Genomic DNA, 22403 nt, shown 5'->3' with positions numbered 1-22403 from the left:
ACAACAGGTTGGGTTGGTTTGAGTATTTATCTTGCCTCCAAATGTGCATGCAAAACAACATGAGATTATTTATTACAAAACTCTTAGGCAGAGCCCAGGATCAATAACCTAACCTGCAATATCTCCAAGGTATAAAAGGTTGACACCACCTAGTCTATGGGGGCAGATGTTCGGATAGTGGTTACTCTTCTGGGGACAGTGGTACTTGGGGAACTTCTCGAGAAGTAAATCTCAGTGGTCAAAGTTAGGGTTGTTGTTGTTAAGTGCCGTCAAGTCGGTTCCGACCCATAGCGACCCTGTATAGGGTTTCCAAGGAGCAGCTGGTGTGCTTGAACCACCGACCTTGCAGTTCAGACAATTTTGCAGTCTGACACCTTAGCCCATAGCGCCACCCCAGGACTCCTTTAGGCTAAAATTATCGCTGTTAAGTGCCATCGAGTCAGTTCCGATCCATAGTGACGCTGTATAGAGTTCCAAGGAACAGCTGACGGGTTTGAACTGCTGTCCTTGTTAGCAGTTCAGTGCTTACTTACTACAGCTCCATGCCAAGGCTTCTTAAGGTTAGTACTGTTGTTAAGTGCAGAGGAGTCATTCTGACCCATAATGACCCTGTGTAGGGTTCCAAGGAGCAACTGATGGGTTTGAACCACTGACCTTGTGGTTAGCAGTCCAGTGCTTATCCTACAGCGCCACACAAAGACTCCCCTTCAGGTTAGTATTCTTGCTAAGTGCTGTTGAGTCAGTTTCAACCCATAATGACTCTATATAGGGTTCCAAGGAGCAGATGAGGGGTTTGAACTGCTGACCTTGTAGTTAGCAGTCCAGTGCTTATCCTACAGTGCCACACTAGGACATACTTCACTTTATTGTGCTTCGCAGACATTGGTTTTGTTTTTATTAAACAAATTAGAAGTTTGTGGCAACCCTGCCGCGAGTAAGTCTGTGGGCACATGCTTACTTCATGTCTCTGTGACACGTTTTGACCCTTCTCACAATATTTCAAACTTGTTCATCATGCTACTTCATGGAGTCCTGGTGTGGCACTGCAGGATAACACACTGTACTGCAAGGTCGGCAGTTCAAACCACCAGCACTAGGTAACCAAACAAACCATGTGGCTCATTTTATTGCCACAGTCTGGAACCTAACCTGCAACATCTCCAAGGTATATAAGGTCGACCCCCACCTAGTCTATGGGGGCAGATGTTCGGATAGTGGTTACTCTTCTGGGGACAGTGGTACTTGGGGAACTTCTAGAAAGGTTTGGTTTCTTGATTCGGATGCCCTTCACAAAGCCCAGACGGTGGCTTTGTGACACTTTATTTGAACTGAGTGAGGTCCTTTTCCTGAATTAATGCTATACTTCTGGGGAAAGTTTTTAAACTTTAAAATGAAATGAAGGGGATGGGGCCAGGTGCGTCAGGAGGCCTTGGTTCCCCTAGGGTTCTGGGGATGGAGGCACAAAACGGAGATGGGGGGCAGAGGGAGCAGTAGGCTACACAGGAAGGAGAGGAGAAAACCCCCAGGTTTCCTGTGTGGTTCAGGGCAGACCCAGGTATTAATTGGGGAGAAGGTGAAAAAGTTGGATCTTGGGGAGTATGTTTGTGCATGTGTTTGGGGAGGGTGGTCTGAGATGGACAGATGTGGGAGACTCAAGGGGGTGGCGAAAAGGTCCTGGATGGAGCCTCGTTATTGCGGTGGGCAGGTAATTAGGGGTCAAAAGGGGGCAGGGCTGTTTACTTCCCCACGTGGTCTCAGGAGAGGAAGCTCTAGAGCCCGGACTTCCAGGCTGTGTGACCGTGGGTTTGTAACCTTCACCCAGTCAGAGTCTCAGCAGTTTCCTCCTCAGAGCAATGCGCGTGTCAGACCCTTCTCCTGCAGGGCTGATGAGGAAGCAGAGGGGAGTCAGGCGCGATGGGGGGCGAGGCCGAGCCCTGGTCCGCTGATCCCTGAAGGGCCGTGCTGGGGTTCGCCCCCGGCTGTGAACTCCGCCCGGCCGTGCCTCGTTTTCCCCATCTGCTCTACAGGAAGCGCGGGCAGGGGGACTTACCCGGAAGTCGCCGGGTTCGAGCGCAGGCTGGACCCCCGCAGGTGACAATCACTTGTCAGCCCCCGACTTCCGCAGCCTACGTCCCATGTCCCGGAGCTCCCCGATGGGTCACCGTTACGTTCTGACCTCCCCATGTCGCCGGCCCTCCGCTTAATCCAATCAACACTCGCCTAGCCCTGCCCCCACCAATCCCTAATCCTAATCCCTGCCAATCGGCACGCGTCGCTGCTCCGTCCTCTGGGAGGGGCCACGCAGGCGGGCTGTCGATCTTGTGAGCGTGATTGGTCCGCGGCGACGCGGTGGGGGCGGGGAGAAAGTGCGTCCGTCCAATGGAAAGGTGAGAAGGGCGTGAGTGGCGGGCGTCAATTTGAGAGGCGCGGGGAGAGGTCCCAGTGTATAGAAGGGACTATGGTAATGATTACCACTGCCTCCAAAGTGAATTCCCACTCACAGAGACCCTATAGGACAGCGTGGAACTGTCCCATGTCCCGTTTTTACAGAAGCAGACTGCCACATCTTTCTCCAGCAGATGGACTAATAAATTTGAACCATCTTTTGGCTGGCAGCTGAGTGTTTAACCCAATGTGCCACCAGGGCCCATTAATCCATTTTACCGAGAGTTTATCAACTTTATTAACCTTTTTGAAGAACCAACATCTGGATGTGTTAATTTTCCTTATCAGTTTTTTTTCTTTCACTCTTGATTCTTTTTAACAAAATTATTTTGTGGTTTAGGATCTACACAGCAAAACACGCACTAATTCAGCTGTTGATACTTTCTCCCTGCCCCTCATCCTACAAATACGAATTCCATGAGGGTCCTTTTCTGGTTGTTTTCACTGTTTGGCACAGAGCATGTCCTCAATAAATCTTTGAGCCTGGGCCAGCCATGAGAAAGGGACAGGCCAGGGTGTGAGGAAACTGAAGCCACAGATGTCAAGGACCTGGAACTGGGAAGAAAGAAGCGAGAAGTTGAGGGACTGAGGGTGACCAGGACTGCCCCCAGAAGAAGTGGGATGCCAGACCTAGTTTGTGCTCCCAAGGGCTACCAGGAAGGAAGCAGGGGGTGGCCAGGGGCCTCCTGGGGCTGGGGTGTAATGTGGTGTCACGGAGACCAGGGTCCCCAGCCTTCAGGGACCCCCTGAGAATCCCAGGCACAAGGTCTCTCCCACCCAGTCACCCACTCCCAGTCTGAAGCCATCAGTTCATCCCCTCTGCACAGGGCATGCTGGGTAGGGGACAAGGGCTGGTCCAGAGCATGATGGGGTAGGTCAGAGCCCAGCAGGGCCGCATCAGGAGAGGAGGGGTCCAATGTCATGACAGAACACTCTGGGGCAACTGTGATGTCATCGAAGAGGTCTAGGGTAGACACGTCCAGTGCTTCCGGGCTCAGGCTGGGGACAGTTTGGGACACCTCCATGGGGGCCACAGCACAGGCCACCCCCAGGAAGGAGGAAAGGGGCAGTGGGGGTGGCCTTTGGGGCAGGGGTTTCCGGGGAGACGCCTCCTGGGACAGGATGGACAAGGCCAGGCGCTGGGTGGCGGCTTCGATTTTGGCGAACTGTCTGCAGAAAGAAAGGTGTTAGCTGGGTGATGAGAAGGCAAAGATGGCCTTCCTACGTGCTATTTCAGGAGGGGCTGATTCCTTCTCCCCCTCCTCATTTCCCTTCTCCAGTCTGTCTCTCGTACCGGTGCCTCCCCTCTGCCAAATCCATTTTCTTGGACCTGAAGTTTCCATCTTTTTGATACCATTCCTCAGGGAGTTAGGAAAGCCACGGGGGAACTCTGGGGCCTAGATTGTTGCTTTGTGCCATAGACTTCTTTCTGATTCATCAAATACCAAGGAAAACAAATGCATGGCTACCCAACTTGATTCCAACTCATAGGTCAGAGTCGAGCAGCCAGAGTGTTCCTTAGAAGCATGGATGGCAAGACAGCCTCTGGTACTTTGGACATGTTATCAGGAGGGACCAGCCCCTGAGAAGGGCATCGTACTTGGTAAAACAGACGGTCAGTGAAAGGTTGACACAGTGGCCGCAGCAATGGGCTCCATCGTAACAAGGCTGGCACTGAGCAGTGTTCCGTTGTGTTGTACACAGGGTGCTAGGAGTTGGAACCGACTGAGCAGGACACAACAATGACAACAACAACAACAACAACGACATGAATCTTTCCAGAGAAACTCTGGTGGTGCCATGTTTAAGACTTCTTATTGTTAACCAAAAGGTTAGCAGTTCAAACCCACCCAGTGGTTCTGCAGGAGAAAAGATCTGGAGATCTGCTTCTGTAAAGATTGGAGTCGATTCTGACCCATAGCGACCCTGTATAGGGTTGCCAAGGAGAAACTGGTGAGCTTGAACCACTGACCTTGTAGTTCAAATGACTTTGCAGTCTGACGTGTTAGCCCGCAGTGCCACACCAGGATTGCAGCCTAGAAAACAGAGGTGCCCTGGTGATACACTGGTGAAGGCACTTGGCTGCTAACCACACAGTCAGCGGTTCAAACCTACCAGTTGCTCCTCAGGAGACGCATGTGGCCTTCTGTTATGGGGCAGTCCTACTCGTTGGCACAAGGTTACTGTGAGCTGGCACACACCTGATGGCACACAACCATAGCATTCCACTTTGTAATAAACCCTGCCTGGTGGCACAATGGTTAAGTGCTTGGCTGCTAACTGAAAGGTCAGCAGTTTGAACCGACCCAGCGGCTCTTGGGCAGAACTACCTGGTGATCTGCTTCGATAAGGATGACAGCATGTATAGGGTTTCCAAGGTTGTCATAGTTACAGAAGCACATCTTTCATCTGAGTGGCTGCTGGGGGGTTCAAACCACCAACTTTTCAGTTTGCAACTGAGCACTTAACCACTGCACCACCAAAGCTCCTTAAGACTAAAATAGATTTTCTGTATATTGAAGTCCTTATGAAGCTGTAGGGTAAGCACTAGACTGCTAACCAAAAGGTTGGTGCTTCAAATCCACCAGCAGCTCTGCAGGAGAAAGATGAGGCTGTCTGCTCCCGCAAAGATGGATAGTTTTGGAAATCCTGTATTGGGTTGTTAGGAGTCTGGATCGACTCAGTAACGTGGGCTTTCTGTATATGTATGTACACACACACACACATGCAGGCTAAGTACACACACACACACACAAACACACATATATATACACACACACATACACACACACATACACACATATATATATATATCCCTAGACCCCCAACGAGATGGATTGGCCAAGTGGTAGCATCGATGGACTCAAGTGTGGCAACAGTAGTGAGGTTGGCCCAGGATCAGGCAGTGTTTCGTTCTGCTGTGTGTAAGGTCACTATGAGTCGGTACCGATTCAATGGCACCTAACAACAACAATATATATATACATATAGATCCATAGATAGATAGATAGATAGATAGATAGATAGATAGATAGATAGATAGATATCCATATATCTGTCTCTAACTATCTACACACACACACACACACACACACACACACGTCAGTTTTACATTCAACATACCATAGACTTCATTTCATTACAATGGCTTCACTGCCCTCTGCATGTATCATCAGTTGACAGCATCTACCTCTGTTCACGTTAATGGATTCCTCCCAGGGTCTCTAGCTACCTTTATCTTTCCTGGGCTAACCTCCCTCTTGTAGTTCATCACCTTCCCTGTCACGCATGTAAACGTGTGTACCTTGTAGCCTATGAATAGTTTTCTCTTCCTGCCCACTCTTGGTAACCATCATAGAATGTTTCTCTTATCAAGAAAACATTTTCTGAACTTTTCCATGAACTTTTGGAAGCCCCCTTAGATATATGTATATATACACACACGTGCGTGCGTGCACACACATGTATATGAGAGAAACTCTGATTCATGCCGAGTGAAAGAAACCCATATTGTCTATTTCTGTGAACTATCCTGTGGAGCTGTGCAGACCCCCAACTTCCTAAACAGCCCTCACGTCTGCCTACTTCCCAGCATCTCCACGCCCCCTGACCGTAGCCCCAGCGGCACCCCCGCCACCAGTTTTCTGTCTGAATGACGGCAGTAGCCACTCCTCTGGTGTCCCACCAGTATTCCCTTCTCCATCAGGAAGTTGGAATGATCTGTTAAGCAAAATAAATCAGATCACAACCCACTGCCTTGCTCAAAACCTTTCACTGGTTTCCCACCACGCTGAGAAGAAAATCTACAGTTCTGACGCCTCCACCATGCCACGGATCTGATCCCTCTGTTTCCTTTTTGGCATCACTCACCTCTTTACAGACTCAGACACGCCATGTTCCCCACCGTCCTGCCCACCACAGGGCCTTTGCACGTACTGAGCCACGTGTTTGTATAGCTGCCATTGTTCTACCCACATTCCCCCAGATCCTCGCAGAGCTCTAGCTAAGGTATGGCAGAGGCAGGGCAAAGCAAGGTAAGCCTGGACTAATCTGTGCTTACTTCCTGAGTTGTACTGAACCCATTTCATATCTTTTCAGCACATCAAACATTCTGCTTCTAGGTCTGATGGCATCTGTCTCTCTCCCAACCCCATCACACCTTCCCACAGAATTCAAGCTTCTTTTTAAATTGACAATCCCTGACAGGGATGGAAAGGGCCCTGGTGGCACAGTGGTTAAGCACTTGGTGTCTGACCCAAAGGTTGGCAGTTCAAACCTTGCCATGGGGGAAAGATGAGGCAGTCCATTTCTGTAAAGCTTACAGTCTCGGAGACCCTATGGAGCAAGTCCTATTGTGCACCACAAGGTTGCTAGGAGGTGAAGTAAACTCCATAGCACTGAGATCTTTATGGATAGGAATAGAATACTCAGTACACAAGATAAGCATGGGCTTACTAATGTTTACTTAACTAATCCATAGTGAACAATTTGACATGGGTTTCACCAAAAGTAAGCCTGCGCTTACTTTGCTTACTAGATACTTGGTTCTTAGAGGCAGGTATTTTAGTTTTCTAGTTGTGCGGTGCTGTGGGTTAATACACTATACTGCAAAGTCAGTTCAAGCCTCAAGGTTGGTGGTTCAAGTTCACCAGCTGCTCCTTGGAAACTCTGTACAGGGTTGCTGTGAGACGAAACTGACTTGACAACACTCAACAACAACAACAGTGCTGTGAAGACTTCATTTTGCTAGGATCCTCCATCAACACTCATGGGATCAACAGTCAAGAAATCTAACGGTGCATTACATTAGGCAAATCTACTGCACAAGACGTCTTTAAAGTGTTCAAGAGCAAAGATGGCAGTTTCAGGACTAAAGTGCACCTGACCCAAGCCAGGGTATTTTCAATAGCTTCATATGCATATGAAAGCTGGACAGGGAATAAGGAAGACTATAGAAGAATTGATGCCTTTGAGTTATGGTGTTGGAGGAGAATATTACAAGTACCATGGACTGCCAGAAGAAAAATCCAATCTATGTTGAAAGAAATAGAATATTCCCTTAGAAGCCAGGATGGTGAGACGTCGTCTCTCACACTTCAGACGTATTGTCAGGAGGGACCAGTCCCTGGAGAAGGACATCCTGCTCGGTACAGTGGTGGGTCAGTGAAAATGAGGACGACCCCCCCCAACGGGATGGATTAGCACAGGGGCAGCCATGATAGGCTCAGGTGTCAGGATGATTGTGAGGACAGGGCTGGGCACTGTTTCACTGTGTTGTGCATAAGGTTGCTATGAGTCGGAGCTGACGTGGTAACAATTAACAACAGCAAAAACAGTACTGCTATTGCAGAACCCCCCCACCCCCCCCAGGTGGGTGACCCACAAGCTGACATTCATTCCCTCACAGTTTAGCAGACCAGACAGTCATTCACATTTAGAGTGTCAGCTCTAGGGGAAGAAGGCTCTCTTCTTGTCGGCTCTGGAGTAAGGGCCGTGTCTGGGTCTTTGTCAGCGTCTGTAGGCCCAGCATTCCTTGGAGGTCCCCATGTGTCAAGGCATCAATCTGCCGCTGTGGATCCGGGAGCATCACAGTGCAGGGGCCCCAGTTCCAAAGAAAACACTCCGCTCCCGGCTCTTCTTTCAGATCAGAGTCCTTCTGAGCTTTCTTTACTTCTCTCTCTCTGTTTTTTTTTTTTAATTTTTTTGAATGCATGATTGTGAAACTTAATTCACCTGTTTATACCCAGTCTGCCTTGTACACTAACAAAAGGTTCCTATCAAAATGCCAGTGAGATGTGTGTTCTGATGTAGCTGTAGAAAAATGCTGGCCCCTACTGTGAAGACAAGGAGCTCTGGTAGCGTAGTGGTTACGAATCGGGCCGCTAACCTCAAGGTCGGCAGTTCGAAACTACCAGCTGTTCCGCCGGAGAAAGATGAGGGGTTCTGTTCCCATAAAGATTTGCAGCCTCAGAAACCCTGTATAGGGTCACTATGAGTCAGAACTGATTCCACGGTACTTAACGACAATAACAACTGCAAAGCCGTTTGAACTGCAAGGTTGGTGGGTCAAGCTCACCAGCTGCTCCTTGGAAACCCTATACAGGGTCGCTATGGGCTGGAACCGACAGGACGGCACTTAACAACAACAACAACAACAGTGCACTTCATGGTTTACAGCTTAAGAAAAACACAGACAGTGATTTCTCAATACAGCTTAGAGGTTGAGAAACAGAAGCTGAGTTTCTGAATCTTTCAAATACTGTAATTCCCCAATGCACAGACCATCTTCCAGACACAAAGGACCCCCAGGGTGCTCAGTCTCTCTAAGGACAGACCACCCAGACATTCAACATGCACACCAAGACCTCACAGAGGGAAGATGGTGGAGGGGCAGATGAGGAGAAAAGGGAGACAGAAGTTGTAACCAACATAGTTGCCAAGGGGCATTTGCTATAGTTTGTTTTCGTTATTCCCCAACACCCCCCTTCCCATCTCTGGGTTCCCCCATCGCTGCCACAGAACGCCCTGCCTGGTGGCCAAGACCCGAAGAGCTTCCCTCTGATTGGCTGGAAACAGGGACGTGGGGGAAGTCATGAGAGCCAAGTTACATCATCAGGTATCTTCCTGGCATTCCCATTTGGAATTTACAAAATTTTTTAAACGTAGAAAACACAACAATAAATGGTTGTTCCTTTCTGTCATTAACATAGTTCCCTTTACCAGCTAAACAAGTTAGAGCATTTGAACTTAAAAAGCGAACCCCCGCTTATGACATTATTTTTCTAATGGGGAAAAACTCTTGATTCCAAACAACTGTCTTAAAAGGACTTTGAAAGGCAAACCATGTTTAGGAGGGAGACACATGGTACGTGAGGATTTCACAGGAACCAGTGTCTTGGGTCCGAAGAGAAAGACCAGTCTTTGTTTGGCGATGTCACGTGGGGCCTCTCTGTGCGAAAGAGGCTGAGCAAGGGTCTCCTCGGAGGCCTTGGGTAGCCAGCCTCAGAAGGGTGCCTGAGTACAATGGGTGTTTTCCTACAGACAACACACTTGTAGCTCTTGACGTTGGCCTTGAGGGTGCTCACAGCAACGGTCAACACCACTGGAATCTTCTCCCCCGTTATCACATGTCTCATGACAGGGAGGTGTGGGCTTGGAGACTATAGCCTTTCATTCAGCCTGGGACAAATATCTGTTTGAAGCTTAAGTAACACAATTCTTGCCAGCCCAGTGTCTTCACTGGCAAACACATGGACGTGGCCAGTTGTGACTTCGTTATTAAACAAAGTTCAAGCCCAGTGTCTTCCAGAAGGTTGTGGTTAAGACTAAGAGTCCCACAAGCATTAGAAAGGACAGCCTAAGCAACTCGTCTTTCTCTTTGATGGAACTGACTTTTGTTCTGAAAAGGTGTCAGCAGCAACCCAGAGACAGTAATCCATTGATGGGAAGCTAGTGTTTAAAAATAGTCCTTTTGGTATTATTAAGAATTCAAACCTAAGAACCCTAGGTTCTCAAGCATCTCCTTTCTACCATCCGATTATAGAAATAAAGTAAGACTCGGTGGTGGTTATGTACTGTTGAGTTGGTTCCGACTCATAGTGACCCAGTGCAGGGTTTCCAAGGCTATAAATCTTTACAGGAGCAGAAAGCCTCATCTTTCTCCTGCGAAACACAAATCGATTTGAACTGCTGACCATGAAATTAACAGCCCAATTCATAACCACTACGCTACCAGAGCTCCTTAAGTAAGACGTATGAATGACGTAAACAACCCCATTACCTGGACAGACATGAACTGGCTGAAAAGGCCTTCAAATGTCAGTGGCCTGCTACACAGAAAGAATTATCATTTGTGGAGGATACTGTCTGCATCAACAATGAAGAGCAAAGGTCCAGCCTTCAAGCTGGTGGGAGAAAATGCAACAATTCACAAACAAAACCAGCATGAGAAGAGTCCATCATGATGACAAGGCAGATTCCTATATGACACGGGGCTGAGGTTTGAGATGGCAGAGACGGGACACCTCTGAGGACCCAACGTCTCAGACTGGCAGTGGGAGGGAAAGGCACACTGGCTGGGAGGAGACACAATCTGGACGTTATAAGGACAGTGAAGGTGACATTTGGGTGTAGCAGCGAAACGCTCCCAAAAGGATCAGTTTTCCTGAAGGGTGACTGGTGTCAGGCTGTAAAAGGGGGTTTATATGGAGACCTCCCAGCCAGGTGGGTGTTCCTGCTTAGGTTTTGTGCTTGATCTCACTGCAATGGGTGGGTGGTATTTGTTTTTTTCAGCCACCTTGACCTCAGCTTCTGTTTCAGTCACCCCGCAACGGCCCTGAGCCTAAAGGGTCCCACTGCTTCCGGCCTCACTGCCACCTGCACCCTCTCTCTCCCCACCCTGGCACCCCTTTCATATCTGCAGTGACGATAAACCAGGAAGAGTCTCCTGGGGCCTGGCTGGCTGCCCTCAGCATGCCCTACTCAGCCAGCTCCCTCTCCCACCTCACTCTTCAGGGCTAAAGGGAACTATGGTATGGGACACCCCTTCTCTTGAGTTTCTGTGTGGTTCATGTGAAAGGGCCGGCCTCTCTCAGTAGAAGCAGATGCTGGATTTGTCTCCAGGAGTGTTCAGAACTCTGTTATGGGAGCGCGGCCTTGACCCTAAGTGGGGTTCATGGTGGTCAATCTTGCTCGTGGTCTCTGGCTCCTTGGTGGGGTCCTTGTCTCTCTGCTATCCTTCTCACCCGGTCCCTCTCTTGTGTGTGTGTGTGTGGGTGCTTGCCATGGCTGGAAGGTCCGGTTTGGGATCTTCTCCTTCGCACAAAAAAACGTGGTCCTTGGGCTTGTTTGGGCGCGCCAAGGGTGAGGTGGAAGCAACTGGGGGTCCAGAAATGTCACTGGTCTTCCCACCAGGTGGGTTCACACACTGCCTGGTGCGTCTGTATAGGTGTACACTGGTCAAAGATCCCACCTCCTTTCCCACCTGGTGGGTCTGTCCTCATGGGGTTGGTCCAAAGATATTGGAGGTCATCCTATTGGGCTCGCTGCAGAATCAGCGCCTTCTGGGATTCCAAAGAGGCTGCTGGAGTTGACGCCGGAGGCTTTCAGGGCCCTGGAGCCACCCAGCCGCCTTCACTCTCGGGCCCCTGGGACATGCCTTCACTCTCGGGCCCCTGGGACATGCCGACTGACCACAGTCCGGTGCCTCCCTCAGCTCTCAGTGCTGACTACCCACCAGACCTCACTTCTTTTTCTTTTATCTCTTGTAAGATAAAAGGTGGGGCAGACCACACCCCATGCACTGTAAATCCTCTCCTTTATAGACAGTTATGTTAATGAGACAGAATACAATCTACACGATTAGGTTGTATCTCAAGTCCTTCTCCTTAGAGAAACAAAAGAGATACATCAAGTGAACAGAGAGATCAGAGGGGCTTCAGTATTACTGAGAAAGAAGAGCCGAGAGTGGAGTGAGTACTTTGTACCTGTGGTCCCCACACAGAGAACCTTCTAGACCCAGGGCAAGATGGCTGCTGAGACCCAGGGCAAGATGGCTGCTGAGACCCAGGGAAAGATTAATGCAACACACAGGAGGGGTTGGGAGCCCAGATGGGCCAAAGATGGCAAGGAGGACCTGGAGTGGTTGATGAAGAGACTAAAAAGGAGTTAGAAGGTCAGCTCAGGAACATGGAACTGGACCATGTTTGTGTCATCCCTGATGGGTGTATGTTGGGAGGTGGGGATGGGGCACACATGTGGCCATGGTTAGGGCTGAACATTCTGGATGGCGGAAGTTTGGGGTGTGGGGGCAGAGCTTAGGCTGACCAGGCTCCCATTTACTCAAGTTGGGTTCTAAGACCTCTTGGGATGAGGTACTGGACTGGCCGGGATAAGGAACCTTTTTTTTCACAGAAGTTTTGCAGAAAAGTGGGCAAGTCATTTTACCTCTCTGTACTTTAGTTTCTGGAGTCCTGGTGTGGCGCTGTGGGCTAAGGCGTCAGACTGCAAAGTCAGTTTGAACTGCAAGGCTGGTGGTGCTTCAAGCTCACCAGCTGCTCCTTGGAAACCCTATACAGGGTCGCTATGGGTCGGGATTGACTTGATGGCACTTCACAACAATAAGAAGCTTTAGTTTCTTTAACTGATTGATGAGATTTTCTTCATAGATTAATGTGCTGGACTGCAAAGTTGGTTTGAACCATAAGGTCAGTGGTTCAAGCTCAGCAGCTGCTTCTCAGATACTCTATACAGGGTCACTACGGGTCAGAACTGACTCAAAGGTATTTAACAACAACAACACCTCCTAGGTATGGCAATTAAAGAGTTAATTCACATGTTGCTGTTGTTAAGTGATGTTGAGTCAATTCCAACCCATAATGACCCTGTATAGGGTTTCCAAGGAGCAGCTGGTGAGTTTGAACCACCGATGTTACAGTTCAAATGGCTTTGCAGTTTGGCGCATTAACCCACAGCACCACACCAGGACTCTGAGTCCACATTTGTTGTTGTGATGTGCCGTGGAGTCGATTCTGACTCATAGCGACCCTGTACAGGGTTTCTAAGGCTGTAAATCTTTACGGGAGTGGAAAGCCTCATTTTTCTCCCGTGGAACAGCTGGTAGTTTCGAACTGCTGACCTTACGGTTCGCAGCCTGATTCGTAACTACTACGCTACCAGAGCTCCTTCTGAATCCACATAGTGAGTTTGAATTGCCAACAATAGGATAAGCAGCCAATTGCTTATCTTACAGTGCCACCATGGTGCCATTTAAATTTCATATAAGTATTTGCCACCATCACTATCATCACCTCCAACTTCACGATCACTATGACCATCACCACCACCACCAACTTTACCATCACTACCACCACCCCCATCACCAGCACAGCCATCAGAATCACCATCATCACCGCCATCCTGGCATCCTGAATTCAGACTCATCACCTCCAGAACTGAGAATCAATACACACTCATTGTTTCAAGCCACCCAGTTTGTGGACATGTGTTATAGGCAACCCTAGAAAAACCAATACACTATACAACGTTTGCTTGGTTCATCTGTATTGTAGCATTCTACCATACAACTTACTTAGTCATTTTGCTCATTGCTTATCATCCATCTCCTTCACTGGAACACCAGTTCCCAGGAAGCCCATTGATTTTGTCTGCTTTTTTCACTGTCTCCCCCATCCAATATTCCCTGCACAAAACAGTAGGTGCTAAATAAATGCATGTTGCATGTTAGCTCATTTCTTTCTGTTCTGTTGTTGAATCGGTTCTGACTCATAGTGACTCTGTATAGGGTTTCTGAGAAGCGGCTGGTGGGTTTGAACCGCCCCCTTGGGGTTCAAACGAACCTTGCGACCCAGTGCTTATCCTACAGCTCCATACCAGTACTACACTGCCTCTCCCCACCCCCACCTTTGCTGAGAGCCCATCACCACATCCCATTGCCCCTCACCTGCAAATCTGGTTAAGTAAAAACCTCCTGTGGTTGGGCCTTCTTTTGGGGGGCCGGGTGCGTCGGGGCTGCAAGGCTCGCAGCATGTGGGCTGCGGCCCCACTCACAAAGGCGCACAGCTCCTGGGGGCGTGGCTCGGAGGTCCCTGAGGCTGTGGGAGCCCCAGGGTGCATGGCTGGCGGGGTGATTCAGAAGAAGGCCACCTCACCAGACTCCTGCTGCTCAGGAAGGGTCCCCTAAAGCTGGGGAGAGAGAGGGACAGCCAGGACTGGGGGCTTGGCTGCAGAGGAAGACGGGAAGAGAGGTGTGTTTGTTAACCGCTGGTGGCTTCACTAGGGAAGGCCTCACCCCCGGAGTTAGAATAAGGTCTCTCTCCTGTGTCCTGACCCCCTTCCTCCCTTCTGGTAGCTGCACACTGTGCTGAAAGCTGGGGCACCGCAGGCCAGAGGTCTGATATATAGGAAGGTAAGGGGGGTCGGGAAGGAAGTGAGGCGCCCCTCGCAAGCCCAATTAGCACATATTTGGTCCTGGGATCTGGAGATGTGGAACGTAGGTGGGAGCGCACAGAAAAGCGCCCAGAGAAGATCAATTAAAGTGACAAAGGGCTTGTTAGGGAGGCGAGGCCAGCAGCGGAGTCAACTGCAGCGATTAGAGTTGAGGACCCTTAATTGGGGTTGTAGGGATGGGACAACGGAAGGCTGGGATTGCAGGAGGTATTTCTGAGAGAGGTGCCGGGTGTGTGGCAGACACTTACATCTGCTCACCCACCTCTGGAAGCACTTGCCTGTGTCCTTCTCAGACCCAGCTCTCTGAGGCACAGAGAGGGTCGGACTCTCCTCATACAGCTTGGTTTGGGAGGGAGAAAACCTGAGCACAGTTTGTCCTAGATGTTTTCTTGAGGGCCTGGGGCAGGGGTGGGGCTTGGGAGAACTGACTGTGAGCAGGGGGGTGAGCAGGGGGGGAAGGGCGACCTGGGAGACTTGCAGTAGTGGGTGCAGGTAGCAGGGTCCCAGTGTTTATTTATTAAGATGATTTATTGAGGTGAAATTCACATAACATTACTTAGTCTTTTATTAATTTTTAATGTAGTAAAAAATATCTAAAATAAAACATTTGCCATTTCAACATTGTGTTGTGGGTTTGTGTGTGTGTGGTTTTGGGGGATCATTTATTATTGTCTCAATACCAGCCTGCTAATCACAAAGTCACAGTTCAAACCCACCAGTGGCTCCAAAGGAGAAAGATGAGGCTTTTTCTTCCCGTGACGATTTGCAGCCTGAGAAACCCTAGACAGTGTCCCTGTGAGTCTCACCTGTCTCTCTTGGCCATCTCTCCTGAGATCTCTCCTGGGTGTCTCCCAAGAACCTCAGGTAACCTACTCCATGACCTCACCTCCCACCATCTGGGTCTCTCTCTGTTCAGAGCAAGCTCTGTGTGTGGTGGCTGTTGTGTGTATGTGGTTGTAACTGGTGTGCGTGTGTGCTGTACGCTGCTGTGTATGCACCTGTCTGGGTGTGTTGCTGTCAGCGCTGTGTGTCTGGGCATAATGCCTGTAAGCCCTGGCCCTCTGTATGCTTTGATGGGATGACCTGGCAGTTTCCCCGTCCTGTTCTTTCCAGCTTTTGGGCCTGGAGGGCAGGGCACCCGGTCACTTGGCGAGGGGTGCAGGGGAGTGGACTCCCAGGGTCTCTGGAGGTGAGCCCCTGAGGGCAGGCAGTGCATGGCCGCACGTGGCTGGGCCACGACTCCTGCTAGCCCAGCTCCAGATGTTGGCTTCTAATTCTGCACTCCCAGAAGCCAAGAGCAACGCCTAGTGCGGCCACACGGAGCATTGCCGGCTCTGCAGGCGCTGACCTCTGGCGCTCCACTAGGTGGCACCAAACGCCGGGCCAGGGCCCAAAGGCCCCGCTGAAGCCGCGAGCATGCCTTTTTTTTTTTTCATGAGCATGCCTTTGTGTCTTTCTAGCAGGAATTTTTTATCCCTTTTTTCCTATCTCTAATCATTTTAACAGTCACCTTCTTAATAAGATTCAGCTGGGGATTGGGCTTGTTGATGAATCTACCAGCCTTTCTCCTAACCCAATCTTCACATGAGGGGGTGAGGATGCAGTGTGATGCAAGACACACATTTACTGAGCACCTACTATATGCAGGGGAGTCCTGGTGTGGCGCTGTGGGTTAATGGCGACAGACTGCAAAGTCGTTTGAACGGCAAGATGGGCGGTTCAAGCTCACCAGCTGCTCCTCGGAAACCCTATACAGGGTTGCTATGGGGGGTTCGGAATTGACTCAACAGCACTTAACAACAACAACAACTATGTGCAGGAGCCCTGGGGGGCTGGTGGTGGTGGTGCTGTAGAATAAGTATTAGACTGCTAACCACAAAGTTGGCAGTGCAAATTCACCAGCCACACCCTGGAAACCCTATACAGGGTTGCTATGAGTCAGAACTCTACGGCATTAACAACAAAAAAAACCCTCTGTGCAGAGTCCCTGAGTGATGCAGTTAACACACTCAGCTGCTAACAGAAAGGCTAGAAGATTGAGTTCACCCAGAGGTACCTCAGAAGAAAAGCCTGCGATTTACGTCTAAAAAAATGAATCGGGGTCAACTCCATACCAACCGGATCTTTTTAAAAAAATTCATGAGTTTTTTTTTTTTTTTTTAGTCTGGATGAGGGCTTCATGATGTCCCTTCCTTGCAGGGTTACAGAGAGGAATTACAGGCAGGGGTAGGACTTGGGGGTTCTGTCTCAGCACCGATGGCCAGACGACAGCAGGCAACCCCTCCCCCAACCCTGCATCAGGGTTCCGATGAGGTGTGTCAAGAATTGCTGCCATCTTGAAAAATCGAGTTCAATCTGAAATCTGTTGAAGTTGAGTGGATTCCAATTGATCACAACTTCATGTGTCAGAGTAAAACTGTGTTCCATGAGATTTTCACTGGTCATAATGTTATGAAGACCCGCAAAGATATGGATTGATACTGTGGCTGCAAAAATGGGCTCAAAGAACAATTGGAATATGGAGCAGGCCTGTGTATAGTCGCTGAGTAGGCACCCATTCGAGAGCGCCTAACAACAAGAATTTTATAGAAGTAGGTCACCAGCCCTTCCGAGGTATTGCTGGGCAGGCTTAAATTGTCAACGTTTCAGTTAGAAGAGCATTCAGATTGCCTTTGGACAGTGGTTCTCAATCAGGACGGGGATGCTGCTCAATACCCTACAAGCACAAGACAGCCACTCCCATGACAAGGAACTAAAGAGTCAGAACCTGTCGCCGTCAAATTGGTTCTGACTCCTGGTGACCCCAGGTGTGCAAAGTACAACTAACTGCTCCATAGGCGTTTCATGGTTGTGACCTGGTGGAAGCTGATTGCCAGGCCTTTCTTCTGAGGTACCTCTGGGTAGGTTCAAATGACTTAAGTTTTTTGTTAGTAGCCTAGCGCTTGTTTGCACCATCAGGGACAAGGTCTTCTCTAACCCAAAATGTCACTAGTCCTCCTTGCTTCGCCCCAGTTCCCGCAGCAGACACCTAATAAACCCAAGCACGTAGGAACTCTGGGTCACAGGAAGTGAGCTTGGGCCTCAGTTTCCCCACAGGAACTGCATTCTTGGTGGGCGAGGCCCGCTTCGGAACCACGCTGCCCGTCAGGATGTTTCTTGAGATGACAGGGGTCCGATACTAATTAAGGGTAACGTGCAACCCTCCCCTCTTGGCCAAGGTCCGCCTCGAGAACCCGGTTACCAACTTCTGGACTGACACCCGGCGTCGATAGGAACTACAACTCCCAGGGAGCCTCGCGCCGCCAGCGCCCGGGAACGCACCGAGGCCACCAATGACCAATGGGAGTCGTAGGAGGCGGGGACTCGGCGCACGCGGCGCCGTGACGCGCCCACGCCGACGTCGGGGTTTGTGTGCGCGAGAGGCCACCGATAAAGGTTGGGTGCCTCGCGCCGGGGGCCGTTGGGAGGGAGCGCGCCCCCGCCCCCCCCCTCCCCGGCCCCCGCTCCTACACCGCCGCTGCCGGGGCCCCACCTTCCCATCGGCCCCTGCGGGAAGGTCCTGGGGCGCTCCCTCCCCTCGTTCCCCCGGCCCGGGCCGCAGGTGAGAGACCGGAGGGGGTGGGGGCGAGGGCCCGGAGGGTGGAGACATCGGGGAAATGGAGAACGTAAAACCGGAAGGGATGCCTTAAAGGGAAGGTCGCTGTTTCACCCCCGACTTTGTCCCCTGGCCTGGCTCCGCCCTCTTAAAGGGCAAGAGGCTAATTTTGAGGGGCGGGGCTCGCTGTTTTATTTGACAGCTTTTTTGTAGCTATGTGTGCCCTCTCATCCCCTGTTTTTCCTTAATAAGGAGGAACCGTTTCCTAGACTCGTTAATGAAGGAAAACTGGATCTCTATTGCGCCCCAGCAATGCTCAGTGAATGTGGAGATGGTGTGCTGGGGTTACATACTCTTAAAGGGGACGTGCAACCGGGTGAAAGGGTGTGGTCCAGGATTAGAAAGCGCAAAAGGTGGATACGCTGGACTGCTCACCAAAAATTAGATGGTCAAGTCCATTCAGAGGAGCCTCGGAAGAAAGGCTTGGAGATCTGCTTGCCGAAAAAACAGTTATTGCAAACCCTGTGAGCACAGTTCTGCACTCTCACACATGGGGGCGTCATGAGTAATAATCCACTCAACCAGCAAATTATTTTTGGTTTTGTGCAACCGTGTTCTGAGCTGGGTCCAGGCACTCTTGGGGCATGGGTCTTTTGTTGAAGCCCATGTCATGTCAGGCCTACTCAAAAGTAGGTGTAGCTTCTTGGGATAATTTCTCTCTTAAAAGGCCTTGTTTACGTGATGAAGGGAACATGGATCATTTCAATTAGTAACCTATCGCTGTGGGTCTGGATTTGGACTCACACCACCCCTATGCTTATCAGAGTAGAAATGCCCTACAGAGGGTTTTCAGTGACTGATTTTTTTGGAAGCAGATCACCAGGCCTTTCTTCCAACACACCCCGGGTGGACTCGAACCTTCACCCTTTTGGTGAGTAGCCAAATGTATTCAATGTGTGCATCACGCAAGGACTTTTCAGAGGAAGTGCCTGTAGCCTGTCAAAGAGTATTTCTAGCCTTTGTTTATTCAGCATTGGTTATTGTACATTGCTCTGTCTGCCAGTCCAGATGCTGGGGTACCACAGTGAACCAGACAGAGGTCCCCTCTTTGGGGAGGCAGATCATAAAAAAGGGAACATAGCACTTCAGGATAATGAGCTGGACTGTAAAGTCAGTTTGAGCTACAAAGTTGGTGGTTCAAACCCACTAGTCAGTCCTTAGAAACCCTATGCACGGTTGCTATCAGTCAGAATGTCTTAATGGCACTTAACAACGTATTATATATAGCAGTGTATTATCTATATGTAGACCATGTATTATATATAGCAGTGGTCTTCAGTGGGGACCAGTTTGCTCCCTTGGAGGGTACATGTAGGCAAGGGCCAGTTTGCCAGTGCCCACAGACATCTTGTGGTCCTCACAAGTACACAGGTGGTGGTGGCATGCATTGGCATCTAGTGGGTGGAGGCCAGAAGCGCTACTAAACACTCACAATGCATAGGATAGCCCCCACAGTGGAGAATCATCCATCCCTAAATATTAATAGTGGTGAAGTTGAGAAAACCCCAATAGACAGAGTAGAACTCCCCATAGAGTTTCCAAGACTAAATCTTTACAAGTCACCTCTTTCTCTTGGGGAACTGCTGGTGAGCCTGATCCACTGACCTTGAGGTTAGCAGGCCAATGCTTACGCTTCCACGCGACAAGGTTCCTTGCTGAGTTTGAGAGACGCTGAATATGTAGTTGCTGTTGTTAAGCACCATGGACTCGGTTCCGACTCAGAGCTCAGAGCGGAAATACCTCCCGGTCCTGCGGTCTCCTCACGATTGCCTGAGCCCACTGTTGCTCCACTCACTGTGCCAGTCCATCTCGTTGGGGGTCTGTTACAGTCTAGGAAACTCTGTGCACTAGTTCTCCTCTGGCCTGGAATTGACTAGATCACACACAACAACAGCGTTGTTTTCTTGTGAATTGGGCAGAGATTTCCAGGGGTGACGGTTCATCTCATCGATTGCCATGTCACATGTTTTAGCATATGTGTGTCACGTGTATTTGAAAGGAACCTCATGGCGGTCGGTATTTAACGTCCTGAGAATGACGATCTTGCTCAAGGAGAGGGTGTGCTGAAGGATGAGTTTCTGGGCTGACACCCCCAGTCAGGACAGGACGAGAGCGGGGGAAAGACAGCCAAGATGGTGGGGTCCTGGAAGCCCAGGGAAGGGCCACGACCTCCAGACTTATCCCCACAGAGGTCATTGGTGACCCTGACAGAAGTAGGAAGGTGGCATGCTGGGGACACACGGCCAATGGAAGCGGCTCGGTGCAGAGGGGAGATGGCGGAGGGATCAGGTGTGGGGGGTGCTTTGCCGTAAAGGGGCGGAGAACTGGGCCACTGAGCCGGCAGAAGTGGACTCCAATTGGGAGATGGAGCTGGTGGGTGTGCTGATCTGGGCTGTCCAGAAGACTGTAGAAGCAACTTTGGAAGTTAGCCCGACCGAGGGCATCTGAGACCGTGGCTATCGGCCGGGCCCAACTGTGTGTTCATTGGAGGAAGTCAGAGCCTTGGCACCGAGGCGGGCGGGTGGCTGCGCCCTCTACCTGGGCCCTACTGACTTCCGAGTCTTAGCCCAAGGAACTGGTTTTTATTTGTTATGTATGTGGAGTGGGTGGAGCCATATCCATTGGCCCCACCCACTGGGTGCCAGCACCCTTCACCCCTTGACTGTTCCATGCTTTGGAGTCGTTTTTGACTAGGGCGACCCTGTATAGGGTTTCCACGGAACGGCTGGTGAGTTGGAAATGCTGGCCTTGTGGTTCAAACTGACTTTGTGGTCTAGTGCGTTATCCTACAGCGCTACACCAGAACAGTCAAAATTGTGTCCAGACATGGCCATGAGTCCCTGGTCTAGACCCACTGGGGTAGGGGCGGTTGAGTTGCAGGATCTCTTGTGAACGCTTTTATTTATTTTTGGAGTGAACTAACCAAGGGCCTCTGGTAGCGTAGTGGTTACGAACTGTGCTACAAACCACAAGGTCAGCAGTTCAAAACTACCAGCTGCTCCGCGGGAGAAAGATGAGGCTTTCTGCTCCCATAAAGATTTATAGCCTCGGAAACCCTGTTCAGGGTCGCTATGGGTCAGAACTGACTCAACGGCACATAACAACAACAACCAAGGGCCAGGCAGCCAGGAGGAATTGAAGGCTGAAGAAGAAGAAGAACCAAGCCAGCTGGTGGTCCGTAGGGGTGGGGTGCATGTGAATGGAGCAGGCCCAAATTTTGCCCCTCTACCACTGGCTAGTGTTTTATGCAAGGGAGCAGTTATGATGGTGACCCAAGACATTTATGTTGGGTAAGAAGGTAGTGTGATGCGCCATAGGTTAATGCGTTAAACTGCAAAGGCGTTTGAACTGCAAGGTTGGCAGTTCAAGCTCACCAGTGTCTCCTTGGAAACCTTATACAGGGTCGCTATGGGTCGGAACCGACTTGGCAGTTAACAACAACTAATTTACCGGTGCTGCAGGATAAGCACTGGACTGCTAACAGCAAGACTGTCACTTCAAGCCTGCCAGCCGCTTCACAGGAGGAAGGTAAGGCTTTCTGCTCTGTTGGAAACCTTACAAGGAACTCAGGATCAATTCCATGGCAGTGGGTTTGGGTTTGGGTTGGGGTTTGGGTTTGGGTTTGGGTTGGTTGGGGTTTGGGTTTGGTTGGGGTTTGGGTTTGGTTGGGGTTAGGGTTGGGGTTGGGGTTAGGGTTGGGGTTGGTTAGGGTTGGGGTTGGGGTTAGGGTTGGGGTTGGTTTGGGGTTGGTTGGGGTTGGGTTTGGGTTGGGGTTGGTTTGGGTTTGGTTGGGGTTGGGGTTGGTTTGGGTTTACTAATCGAAAGATTTGCGATTGGAATCCACTAGTGATGTCACACAAGAAATGCCTGGCAATATGCTGCCGTAAAAGGTAAACTCCTTGCCTTGGCGTCATGTCCTGCTCACAGTAAAGGCCGCATAGAGCTACCCTGTAAGCTGTCCACGGCTGCAGGCCTTTACAGAAGCCGACTGTCACGGCTAGTGGGTTCAAACCGCTGGCTTTCCAGTTAGCAACCGAATGCTTAGCCACTTTACCACCAGGGCTCCTTCTGTAAATAAGTACAGTCAGAAAATGACTCTGGATCAGAGTGGGGTCGCCCGTAAGGACTGTGAAGGGCTTCAGCTATAGTGAGCAAAGGCTTTGGGTGGGGTCAGGAGCCTTCAGCCGAGACCAGTGAGGGCAAGCTCTCTTGAGGAAGGAAGGGATCAAGGTAATGAAAAAAGACCCCCTCCCCCTCTGTAAACCAACCAGTAAATCCCAGGCCTGCCAGTTACAGTCCAGTAGACTCCGACTTGAGGCTCCCACCGTGTGTGGTG

The 22403-nt window shown here is 50.3% G+C and overlaps 1 pseudogene; it reads right to left on the bottom strand.

Moving 5' to 3' along the window:
• Positions 1 to 1822: 1822 nt before the first annotated feature.
• Positions 1823 to 11600, bottom strand: LOC102815862 (annotated as a pseudogene).
• Between the last annotated feature and the right edge of the window lie 10803 nt (positions 11601 to 22403).

This window comes from Chrysochloris asiatica, unplaced genomic scaffold (assembly GCF_000296735.1).
Source record: "Chrysochloris asiatica unplaced genomic scaffold, ChrAsi1.0 scaffold00116, whole genome shotgun sequence".
Taxonomy (NCBI): domain Eukaryota; kingdom Metazoa; phylum Chordata; class Mammalia; order Afrosoricida; family Chrysochloridae; genus Chrysochloris; species Chrysochloris asiatica.
This window is presented reverse-complemented; position numbering and strand designations above follow the sequence as displayed.